The sequence below is a fragment of the Dama dama genome, chromosome 2 (genome assembly GCF_033118175.1).
Source record: "Dama dama isolate Ldn47 chromosome 2, ASM3311817v1, whole genome shotgun sequence".
In the NCBI taxonomy this organism is placed as follows: domain Eukaryota; kingdom Metazoa; phylum Chordata; class Mammalia; order Artiodactyla; family Cervidae; genus Dama; species Dama dama.
In genome coordinates this window covers 40,954,374-40,967,488 of record NC_083682.1, presented here as the reverse complement: position 1 = coordinate 40,967,488, position 13,115 = coordinate 40,954,374, and positions in this window count along the sequence as shown.

Below are 13,115 nucleotides of genomic sequence, written 5' to 3'. Positions count from 1 at the left end.
CCAAGTGAACTCATCTAGTTCCTGGTGTTTTCAGTTTTGGATGGCTTTTAATTACTGATTCAATTTCTTTAGTAGATGTAGACCTATTCAGACTGTATATACCTCCTTTTATTTCTCCCTAGTGGTCCCCAGGCTTTGAAGGACTTTTGTCTATAACTATCTTTTCCATTTTTCTCAAATCTCACTAAAAAGTACGCAAGTACATAGACCACAAGAAAATAATAATTAAGAAAATAAAATTCCAAAAAGAAACACATGTTGATGCAGTCCTATTATTATGCATTTGTCCTTTAAAAACACAATACATACCTAGTATTCAAATAGTTATTGCTCATTTCATCATTCATAGGAAGTCCTAAAGATGTATAACAATTTGATTGCTCTTTGATAGATTTTCAATAATTTAATTTGTAATACATAGTTACTATGTATTATAGTACATAGTACTAGCATACATAGTAACATAGTTACTAACATAGGATATACCAGGTACTAGTCTGTTCTGTGTAAATCAACTCATTCGTACCTTACCACGGAGACTCTAATGGGGAAACAGTGGAAACAGTGTCAGACTTTATTTTTGGGGGCTCCAAAATCACTGCAGATGGTGATTACAGCCATGAAATTAAAAGACACTTACTCCTTGGAAGGAAGGTTATGACCAACCTAGATAGCATATTAAAAAGCAGAGACATTACTTTACCAACAAAAGTCCGTCTGGTCAAGGCTATGGTTTTTCCAGTGGTCATGTACGGATGTGAGAGTTGGACTGTAAAGAAAGCTGAGCGCCGAAAAATTGATGCTTTTGAACTGTGGTGTTGGAGAAGACTCTTGAGAGTCCCTTGGACTGCAAGGAGATCCAACCAGTCCATCCTGAAGCAGATCAGTCCTGGGTGCTCATTGGAAGGACTGATGTTGAAACTGAAACTCCAGTACTTTGGCCACCTCATGTGAAGAGTTGACTCATTGGAAAAGACCCTGATGCTGGGAGGGATTGGGGGCAGGAGGAGAAGGAGATGACAGAGGATGAGATGACTGGATGGCATCACTGACTTGATGGACATGTGTTTGGGTAAACTCCAGGAGTTTGTGATGGACAGGGAGGCCTGGCGTGCTGCGATTCATGGGGTCGCAAAGAGTCGGACGTGACTGAGCAACTGAACTGAACTGAACGAGACTCTAAGGCAGATACTACTGTCACTCTGCTTTACCGATTAAGGAAACTAAGAGAGGTTAAGTAACTTGATAATATCAGGTAGTGCCGGACTCTTCGCAACCCCATGGACTGTATCCATCTGGCTACAGTTTTGAACCCCAGCCATCTGGCTCTAGAGGCCATTACCTTGACCTTTACAAAATAAACTTGTACAGTACAGTTTTATTGCCATATATGTACCTTTGCAAAAAGAAAAACCTTTGTGGGGGAAAAAAAAAGCTACTTGCTAGTGCTATTAAGATCTAAGGTAACTGCAGTTCCTGGTTAGAAAATATTAGTTTTTTGATCAGTTAAATACAGAAAAGTTGAATTTTGTGATGGCTCAGATCTCTGATATGTATTTGGTCCATAATAGGTCCTAAATGGGGGGGGGGGGGGGGGGGGCGGGGCGGGAAGGAACAGCAGGCCATGAAACTGTCTCAATAAATGCTTAAATCAGAACATGTTTTAATAATTTTTATTCCATATTTAGACCTATTAAGCACTATGAATTTTAAGAAAGGGGAGATTATGCTCTGTTTCTTAAAATATTTGACCTCAGAAACTTTTTTTTCACAGTATCTAGCAGATTAGTAGTTTATGAAATGCATTTTAAATAATATTGATTATATTATACAATATTGAAGAAATTTATGTTCATATTACATGTGATATTTACACATCATATTCAATAAATAGGGTATAAGTTAAAGTCTTGGAAAATATTATTCCCTGCTGAAAAAGAAAACCAAAACACGTCTCATTCCTCAATTTCTTCCTTTGCAGATCCTTCTGAAACCCTCAAGTTGGAAGACACTGGGAATATAAGACCATTTTAACAAAGGAAGCACTTACTTCTCCACAAAGCATACTGCCCTCACACCTTGTTCAGTCTTAAAAAAAAAATTGAGCATCTACTATTTACCAACAATTAAAAAAGAGTGAAAGTGAAAAAGTGAAGTAGCTCAGTCATGTCCGACTCTTTCCATCCCCTTGGACCTTAGGCTACCAGGCTCCTCCATCCACAGGATTCTCCAGGCAAGAATACTGGAGTGGGGTGCCATTTCCTTCTCCAGGGGATCTTCCCAACCCAGGGATCAAACCCAGGTCTCCCGCATTGTAGACAGACGCTTTACCATCTGAGCCACCAGGGGAAGTCACAGTTCCTGAGCTCAAAAAGATAAAAATAACAAGTAAATAGCCAATAATAAAGTCGTGTGATTAGGTGTCACAAAATGTTATAAGAAGGGGAGTCAGGGAAAGCCTCTCAGGGGAAGTGAAACCTAAGTTGAAACTTAAGGAAGGATTACCGAAGCAAAGGGAATGGAAGGAGAACCCACCAAGTGGAGCAGGAAAACATGTGCCAAGGCCTTCCCGCTATACACACACGGTGGGACGTGTGCAAGAACAAATGGGGGTCGGGCGAGTGTTAAAGAGGGAAAGCTGAAGAGGCTAAGGAGGATCAGTCATAATTCCCTACTTCATTCTGAAATCCACGAGAAATTATTGAAGGATGTGAAGCTAGGTATTGAGATGACCAGATTTACACATCATAAAGATCACTCTGGCAGCAGAGCAGCAAACCAGATTAGAGAAAGGAAGGAATAAAAGTAGCAAAGAGTTTCTTGAAGAGACTCAAGGACAGCCTACACCTTTCCTGTTCAAAATACGGTTAAGGGAACAGCAGGACCAGCGGCAGTTTCACCTGGAAACTTGTTGAAGTGCAGTCCTGCCCGGACCTGCTGAATCAGAATCGACAGTCATGAGCTCCCCAGGTGACCTGCTGGTCAAGTAGAGTTTGAGAAACACTAACCCAAACTGCCTAGTAGATGCAGAGTTAGGCAAGAGGACAAATTTAAGGACTATTTGGAGGCAGAAGTGACTGTACTCACTTAGCACAATCACTGACTAGATAAGGTGGGAAGGAAGGAGAAATCAATGGTGGAATTTAAACTCTGGGCAACTAGCCTGATAGGAATTAATACTACTTCCTAAGATAAGAGGCACAGGGGACAAAGAGGCAGAGGAGAGACGAGCTCTGTTTTATTTATGAGTTTGATTTTGACGTCCTTATAGGACATGAGGCTTTTCAGGAAACAGCTGGAAATAACACTCCGGAATTTAGAAAAGAGATCTAGACTCATCAAGATGTGTTGAAATAGATTAGATCACTCTAGACTGCACTTTCCAACATGATAGCCCATAGCTCACTGAGCACATGAAATGAGATTAGTGTGGTTGAGGAATTGAAGTTTTCAATTTTAGTTAGTTTTAATTAATTTAAGTTTAAAAGTCAAAGCAGTGTAAAATGTTTTTGCAATAAACACAACTTTATTGTTTTGGCAGTACTATATTTCACCTTAGCCTTTCAAAATTTGGCATCCAAACTGAGATAAGCTATAAATACAAAATACACACCAGATTTTGAAAAGTTCATTTTAAAAAGCTGAAATGTCATTAATTTTAAAATTGATTACATATTGATATTCTGCATATATTAGATTAAAAATATATGATTAAAATTAACTTATTTTTTAATGTGGCTACTAGAAAGTTTTAAATTACGGTTTACATTATATTGGAAAGCACTCCTGTAGAAGTATATAGTGTGAAACACGGAGGGATTAGGGTAGAATTCCATGGGTCTTCATGGGATGTTATAAGTAGACAGGTAAGACAAAGCTCAATCATTTTAAGAAGGATATGATTAAATAGGCAATGCTAAGTAAGGTTAAGATTGACGTGTCCAAAGAAGCCAATAATGATTTTGTGGATTAGTTTGAGTGTGCAAACTGAAGTCAGATTGAAAGAGGTCGAGCTTTTAAGAAAGTAAAGCTAGCAACTCCATTGAGAAATCTGTCTGTGAAAGAAGGGTGAAGCAAGAGAGGGAACAAATATGTCACAGAGGGCTTTTGGTTTGATAGAAGAGGCTTAAATCTGTTTAAATGTGGTTGGAAAGGAGAGAAGAGAGGGAGAAGATATACGAGAGAAGGGGGATACTGAAAGAGATCCCTGAGAAGTTAAATTGGGATGGCCTTTCGGACAAGGGTGATCCTTGGGTATGTGGAAAGAATACCTCACTCACCCACAGTGACAGAAGAATGGAGAAGAGGAAGGTACAGATGCTGGGCTGCAGGAAGTGGAAGCATTCCCATCTGATGGTGTCTACTTTCTCAGAAAGTGACTAACTGCCAGTGGATGAGAGGGATGTAAGGGAAAGGAATTTTATTTTTTTAAAAAATAAAGGAGGGCATTTTAAAAACTGCTGTGGGAGATCTGATCTCCTTTTAGGGATGTAGAAAGCTGGATAAACAGATGCTACGAAACTTACAATTAACAAACAGCAAGTTCACAGCCTTCTTCAATCCATCCAAGTATTGATATTGTAGAGCAACTATCCCAAAACACAGATGTGGCTTACCACATCTTACCTATCACAGATTCAAGAAGCTCAGAAACACAGGCAAGCTTAAAAAACAAAACCACCTAGGCAAATCATTTGCAAACTGCTGAAAACAAAAGACAAAGGGAGAATCTTAAAAGGCACTCCAAGAAGGAAAAAAACAGTGAGTGGCAAGTGAGATGGGAGAGTTTATCAAAAAACATAAGGTTGCTAAACAGCACTAACAACCAAGGTGAAGTCAAAGACGGTGGTTACAAGATTTTTCTTTTAAAAGAAATCATCAGTGGCCTTTTCTGAAAAAAAAAAAAAAAAAAGTACAAGTGGTTGGACTTTAGAACTCAGGACAAGGAATGGGATAAGGGGACTGAGTATCAGTCCTGAATACATGCTAAATAATTAGTGGAAGTAAAAAATGCCTGAGAACATCTAACTCTACAGGCTACAACAGTGCAAAACACTATCACACTATAATTTCAAGAAACAATGTCTTTAGTGTAATTTCTTTTACACGGATTCCTTCTAATGCTGAGTGGAAAAGGATGCAATACACTGTACAATCGTGAAAGATAACAACTTTTTGAAGTTTTCCCAAAAACTAATTAAAGAGATTAGGCTGGTTTCATCATATAAGTACTTGAAGGATCTTTTAAATCAAACAAAAATTGGCAAGCAGCAGTCACTACAATTCTGGCAGCATACTTGTACAAGCCTATTTTAAACACAGTCACTGCTGAATAGTAGTCCTTCTGTCAGTTTCCATGAATGTGGGCTAGAAAGCAAGTAAAGAAGATGAATAAAGTGCATAAGCCCTAAAAATTTCACATGCTCAGTCTAAATTTAACACATGACCACTCTCATAATGATCAAAGGAAAAACTCATCTTGAAATTGATATGAGCTAGCTGCAATAACAAAAAGTTTTTTAATAAAAGTAGAACCTGTTAAGGGAAAAGTGTACTTGTTAAACCAAAAGAAACTAAAAAAACCCCAAAAAACCCTTCTGTCAGCTCTATGCAATCTCTAGTAAATCATACATGGCTTACAAAAACATTTTAATAAATAAAATGAAAGGAGATATCCTTAAATGTCACAAACAACTGCTCATAACTCCATGACCTGATGTATTATTAAGAGCTAACTAAAAAATTAAACTAATACTCAACAAAAAAAGAAACCCAAAATAGAGAAACTAAAGACCACCACTCTCTTAGGCAATAAATGTAGTAGTTTATAAAGATTTTCTTTTTAAACTGTGGATATTTTCTTATAGTACTGAGAACTGAAACAGAAACTCCAACTTGCCCGTGACTTGCAGAGATAAACTCTACATCGAACCTTAACATACAAAACAAACCATCTTAAATTAATGCAGCCCCTTATATTCTAAGGGTGTGGTTAGACCAAACAAACTGGTCTAACATTAACCACACTCAGGTTTATGTGTTTTAAAGACCACTGACTTCCAACAACGTATCCCTGCCTATATGATCCAAGATGAACTCTGGCTCCCAAAACCTCTCCCATTAGAGAAGTCCCCTGTTGCCTCAGTTTACATTCTCCCTTGCTGCAGCAGAACTTTGAATAAGGGTGTGCTCCTAGTGGTCTTTGTATTGCAGAGCTTAACAAGTTTAGATCCCACTGGGATCCTTGCTACTCAGGCCTAGACCCTCAACTGGATGGGAATGTGCACTTCTGAAACCCCTTTCGTTTCCCCCTAAGAATCACCCTTGTGCTTTTTTTTTTTTTTTTTTTTTTTTAAATTCAATGGTTTCAACGAGTTCTCCAGTGATGGGTTTTTGGATTTGTCCTAGGAATAAATTCCCATGAGACTCTTGGCCTATCTGACTAAATATATACTCTTTTTCCCTGGTGAAAAGTGAAAGACGCTCAAGTTGTGTCCGACTCTTTGCAACCGCATGGACTATGCCATCCATGGAATTCTCCAGGCCAGAATACTGGAGTAACTGTTCCCTTCTCCAGGGGATCTTCCCAACCTAGGGATCAAACCCAGGTCTCTCACATCGCAGGTGGATTCTTCATCAGCTGAGCTACCAGGGAAGCCCAAGAATACTGTAATAGGTAGCCTATCCCTTCTCCAGGGGATCTTCCTGACCCAGGAATTGAACCGGGATCACCTGCATTGCAGGCAGATTCTTTACCAGCTGAGATAACCACGGAAGCCCCTGGTGAAGGTCTGCCAAATCTCTGATTTACTGTTAGCCGTCTTGCCTGTCTACTGTCTATAGTACTGCTACATGTCTAAAGAAGTTCACAGAACGTAGGACAGCTACACATCCATTAAACCTGTCCTCCAAGCTTCTTTCCAAGAACCGGTAAGTTCACAAGGTCTTGATAACTTGGCATCATTTGGGCAAACTTTTAATAGTTTGACCTTTTTAAGATCATAAATCAATACACTTCATTCCTGTCTGTGTGAAAAACTGGCTTTGGGAAAGATATTCTCTTTATATTCTCCCTGTCAAGGGACTAGGAAACTGCTGAGTAATGACTAGAGACTCACATAAGCAATACTTTCCCTTTAACCTAAACGAACTGTTTGTCCTACAGTTCATTTCAAAAGAAACAGAATTCCCAGCAGAACTCTTCCATCTTCTCAGTTTGCATACCTTTCTCCATTACTATTTCACCAAGCCAATTTAGAATTACAAGTGGCCACTTCGGGAAACCTGCTCATTTCAGAAGTACATTAAAAACCAAAAGAGGAATTAATCAGATGACAAGGACTCTTAAAATCTACAGGAGCTCCTGTTCTGATTGGTTTATATGACACATTCACATAAATCTCAAGAAATAATTCAAGAAACTCCAAAGGGAAGGGGAGAGCCTTCTAATCCTTTATATTTTTGGCTTTTCTAAGGAAAATATTTCTGCTTCAAACATAGCATGAAAACATTTTAACTGCTATTAGTTAAGCAAATAATTACAAGAATAAAAGCAAGGCATTCAGAACTTTTAAATGTAATTTAAAGTCTTTTAAATTTGATTTATGTATGCAGGTTAATAAATTGTATTAAAGAAAAAATTCATTAAATACACCTGAACACAGATGATTTTACATAAATTAGAGTTAGTTAATAATATCACTTTTTCCCCTTATCACAATGTAAAAATATCCTAGTTTGTACAAGACTAGGGTGGTTTTTTTCCCCCATGCCTTAAAGTTTCTAAATATCTTATACAGGTTTTATGGGTTAACACTGTTTTCCATAAATTATTTATTATTACAAAAACCTAAACTTGTGCTTAAAAAAAGGGAATGGTTATAATAAGTATCTTTTGAGAGAGATTAAATTTATGGAGTTCTTATGCTTCCATTAAGACTTCCTGCATCAGCCTAATTTTTAGTTTCCAGAGTCTTAGTTATCTTTAATATTAATAAGTATAGGGATTTCCCTGGTGGTCCAGGGGCTAAGACTTCTCGCCTCCAATACAGGGGACCTGGGTTCGATCTCTGATTGGGGAACTAGATCCCACATACTGCAAGGAAGGCCCAGGGCAGCCAAGCAAAGGAATACACTTTTTTTTTTTTAATGAGTATTAATTGATAATCTTGGATAAGTAGAAAATATTATTTTACTATACATGTGCTCTTATTTAATATCTGGAAATACTAGGTTAAAAAGGAACTTCAGATGGCCTCAGATTGTTGGTATGCATGTACATTTTTGAAAGAATATTAAAAAAATTTATGTAGGTAACGGGATGTCCATGCAGAGCAATAAACACTTTTTCTACATTAAAAAAAAACTTTTTAGTGTCTGATTGTGTTAAGCCTATAAAACAGTACCTTTGCTAAAGACAAATGGGAGTATACAGATAGAAGGTTTGAGGGGTGAACTTTGTCTGGGTTTATAATGAGCTTGAAATGATTAATAAATGTCTTAAAACTATTGACAAAGTTGGTTTAATATGAGTGTATTCACAAGGCTAGGCTCATGAAACCATTACTAGATGCTGTTACACAGAGAATAAATAAAAGTGAAATTATAGTTTTTTTGTAAGACAGCAAAGCTATCTGTGCTGAGACAGTTTTCTTCTATCATGATTAAAGAATACCCCTGTAATATTTTGATATACTCAAATCATTTTTGAAAAAAATTCCCCACTTTTGAAAATACTGAAGTTCCTAATAGTCTCAATCACATATTCTTTGATCTTTTATGCTTGTGCACCAAAATTAACAAAAGTAGGCTATGTTTCAACAAATAGTTTTGGGACAATTGGATATCCACAGGCAAAAGAATGAAGGTGGAGCCCTACCTCACACCATTCACAGAAATCAACTCAAAATAAATCAAAGACCTAAATGTAAGAGCTAAAACTATACAACTCTTAAAAGAAAACACAGGAATAAATCATCACAGATTGATAGGATGTCTTTTTTTTGGATATGACACCAAAAAAGAAAAAAAGTGGCAAAAGAAAAAAGATAAATTAGACTACACCAAAATTAGAAACTTTTGTGCTACAACTATTACTCTTATCAAGAAAATGAAGACAATTCACTGAATGGAAAAAATATTTGCATAATCATGCATCTGATAAGGGATTTGTATCCAGAATATATAATGAACTATTATAACTCAACAATAAAAAGACAAATAACCAAACTAAACAAGGAGCAAAGGATCTGAACAGATATTTTTCCAAAGAACATAAAAATATGGCCAAGAAGCACATGAAAAGATACTCTGATTAGTCATTGCATGCACACCTGTGTGCTAAGTTACTTCAATCATGTCTGACTCTTTGTGACCCTGTGGACTATAGTCCCCCAGGCTCCTCTGTCCATGGGATTCTCCAGGCAAGAATACTGGAGTGGCTTGCCATTTCTGTCTCCAGGAGATCTTCCTGACCCAGGGATCAGACCCTCATCTCTTATGTCTCGTGCATTGACAGGCAGGTTCTAGCACCACATGAGAAGTGTGTATTAGTCATTAGAAAAGAAATTATTAGTCATTAGAAAACTGCAAATCAAACAGGAGATACCACTTCACATCCATTAGAATGGTTACAATCAAAAGACACAATAACTAGTCTTGTCAAGGGCATGGAGATATTGAAATCCTCATATACTGCTCATGAGAAAGTATAATAAAAGCTTTGGGAAACAGTTTAGCAATTCTTTAAAAAGTTAAACATAGTTACCATGTAACTCAGTGGGGCTTCCCTGATAACTGATAACACAGCTGCCTGCAATGCAGGAGATTCCAGCTCAATTCCTGGGTTGAGAAGATCCCCTGGAGAAGGGAATGGCTATCCACTCCAGTATTCTTGCCTGAGAATCCCATGGACAGAGGAGCCTGGTAGGCTACAGTCCATGGAGTTGCAAAGAGTTGGACATAACTGAGCGACTAATCATACATACATATATTGCTCATGGCAAAGTATAATAAAAGCTTTGGAAAACAGTTTAGCAGTTCTTCAAAAAGGTAAACATAGTTACCATAGAATTCAGTAATTCCTCTTTTAGGTAACTGAAAGCAAATATCCACATAAGAATTATACATGAATATTTACATGAGCATTACTTATAATCACCAAAAGCTGGAAATAACCAAAATGCCAACTGACATATGGACAAAATGTGGTATACTCATACAATGTAATATTATCAGCAATAAGAAAGAATAAAGCTCTGAAACATGCTATAATATAGATGAATTCTGAAAAATTATGCTAACTAAAGAAAGTGAGTCACTGAAGACCACACACTATATGATTCCATTTATATATTCAGAAAAGGCAAATCCATGGTGAAAGAAAGTAGATTCATAGTTGCTTAGAGCACTGGGGATCCTGGAGGCTGGAGATTAACCACTAATGGTCATGGAGTTTCTTCTGGGGAGATGAAAATGCTCTAAAATTAGATCATGATTATGGTTGCACAATCCCATTAATATACTAAAAAAAACACATTCAATTATACACTTTTGAGTGAATCTGATGTTATGAGAATTATATATTAATAAGGTTTTTAAGCAGGCAAATGTTGAAAGCAAGTATACACACAAAGGTTATATAGAAAATGCAAAAATGAGTAATTATTTGATCATTCCAATAAACCCATAAATCTAAAAATGAAAATGTCTTTCAACTATGGAGCTACAAAGACAGCCATTCTCCAACAAAATTATTAACTGTCAGTTTTCAATTAATGCTTCATGTATTGCATTTTGATGATGCAGTAACCGGATAGTAGTAAAGTAGAACCTATTAGATATACACCTGAAATCTAGAATCAGCATTTACAAGATGGATATGCCCCAGGTTCATACATGACAGCTAATGTATAGCTAGTTAAATTCAGAAGACAATGCCCTTATTGGGTACAGTTCAGTTCAGTTACTTAGTCGTGTCCAACTCTTTGCGACCCCACGAACTGCAGCACCCCAGGCCTCCCTGTCCATCACCAACTCCTGGAGTTTACTCAAACTCATATCCATTGAGTCGGTGATGCCATCCAACCATCTCATTCTCTGTCGTCCCCTTCTCCTGCCCCCAATCCCTCCCAGCATCAGGGTCTTTTCAAATGAGTCAGCTCTTCGATCAGGAGGCCAAAGTATTGGAGTTTCAGTTTCAACATCAGTCCTTCCAATGAACACCCAGGACTGATCTCCTTTAGGATGGACTGGTTGAATCTCCTTGCAGTCCAAGGGACTCTCAAGAGTCTTCTCCAACACCACAGTTCAAAAGCATAAATTCCTCGGCACTCAGCTTTCTTTATAGTCCAACTCTCACATCCATACATGACTACTAGAAAACCCATAGCCTTGACTAGATGGACCTTTGTTGAAAAAGTAATGTCTCTGCTTTCTACTATGTGTCTAGGTTGGTCATATCTTTCCTTCCAAGGAGTTAGCATCTTTTAATTTCATGGCTGCAATCACCATCTGCAGTGATTTTGGAGCCCAAAAAATAAAGTCAGCCACTGTTTCCACTGTTTTCCCATCTACTTGCCTTGAAGTGATGGGACTGGATGCCAGAATCTTAGTTTTCTGAATGTTGAGCTTTATGCCAATTTTTTCACTCTCCTCTTTCACATTCATCAAGAGGCTCTTTAGTTCTTCACTTTCTGCCATAAGGGTGCTGTCATCTGCATATCTGAGGTTATTGGTATTTCTCCTGGCAATCTTGATTCTAGCTTGTGCTTCTTCCAGCCCAGCATTTCTCATGATGTACTCTGCATATAAGTTAAATAAGCAGGATGACAGTATACAGCCTTGATGTACCCCTTTTCCTATTTGGAACCAGTCTATTGTTCCATGTCCAGTTCTAACTGTTGCTTCCTGACCTGCATACAGATTTCTCAAGAGGCAGGTCAGGTGGTCTGGTATTTCCATCTCTTTCAGAATTTTCCAGTTTACTGTGATCCACACAGTCAAAGGCTTTGGCAGAGTCAATAAAGCAGAAATAGATGTTTTTCTGGAACTCTCTTGCTTGTTCCATGATCCAGCAGATGTTGGCAATTTGATCTCTGGTTCCTCTGCCTTTTCTAAATCCAGCTTGAACATCTGGAAGTTCACGGTTCACTTATTACTGAAACCTGGCTTGGAGAATTTTGAGCATTACTTTACTAGCATGTGAGATGAGTGAAATTGTGTGGTGGTTTGAGCATTCTTTGGCATTGCCTTTCTTTGGGATTGGAATGAAAACTGACCTTTTCCAGTCCTGTGGCCACTGCTGAGTTTTCCAAATTTGCTGACAAATATGTTGAGTGCAGCACTTTCACAGCATCATCTTTCAGGATTTGAAATAGCTCAACTGGAATTCCATCACATCCACTAGCTTTGTTCATAGTGATGCTTCGTAAGGCCCACTTGACTTCACATTCCAGGAAATCTGGCTGTAGGTGAGTGATCACATCGTGATTATCTGGGTCATGAAGATCTTTTTTGTACAGTTCTTCTGTGTATTCTTGCCACCTCTTCTTAATATCTTCTGTCAGGTCCATACCATTTCTGTTCTTTATTGAGCCCATCATTGCATGAAATGTTCCCTTGGTATCTATAATTTTCTTGAAGACATCTCTAGTCTTTCCCATTCTGTCGTTTTCCTCTATTTCTTTGCATTGATAGCTGAGGAAAGTTTTCTTCTCTCTCCTTGCTATTCTTTGGAACTCTGCATTCAAGTGGGTGTATCTTTCCTTTCTCCTTTGCTTTTCACTTCTTTTCTTTTCACAGCTTTTTGTAAGGCTTCCTCAGACAGACATTTTGCTTTTTTGCATTTTTCTTGGGGATGGTCTTGATCCCTGTCTCCTGTACAATGTCACAAACCTCTGTCCATAGTTCATCAGGCACTCTTATCATCAAAGCATGAAAATATTAAACACATATTTGAGTTTGCTATTTTCTAACTATTTAAAATTCTAATAAAGTCCATTACTATCTTTTAAATTTTTTTATTCAGTATCCAGTGACAAGCATTTTAAAAAATGGATCCATTGGGCACAGATGGTAAATTATGTTACTATTTTCCCCTGTAAACCGATATAGAT